This window comes from Austrofundulus limnaeus, unplaced genomic scaffold (assembly GCF_001266775.1).
Source record: "Austrofundulus limnaeus strain Quisiro unplaced genomic scaffold, Austrofundulus_limnaeus-1.0 Scaffold342, whole genome shotgun sequence".
In the NCBI taxonomy this organism is placed as follows: domain Eukaryota; kingdom Metazoa; phylum Chordata; class Actinopteri; order Cyprinodontiformes; family Rivulidae; genus Austrofundulus; species Austrofundulus limnaeus.
Genome location: NW_013952744.1, coordinates 539187 through 539446, shown reverse-complemented (window position 1 = coordinate 539446; position 260 = coordinate 539187).

Sequence of the window (260 nt, the reverse complement as noted above, 5' to 3'; positions counted from 1 at the left end):
TCTGAAGGCAAAAGGGGGTCCAACCTGTTACTAGCGTGGTGTAACTAATAAAGTGGCCGGTGAGTGTATATAGCCATGCCATTTTATTGTACTAATGCTATTGGTTTTTTTTTCTGCTTTTGTGTGTCTTTCATTTTTTACAATCCATCAACTTATGCATACGTTGGGCTATTTTAGCCATTCATAAAAGTAGCCTATACACACACAAATGTTTGATGCTGTCACTCAATGAATAATTGTCCTTTTTGACAGTCAAAGTG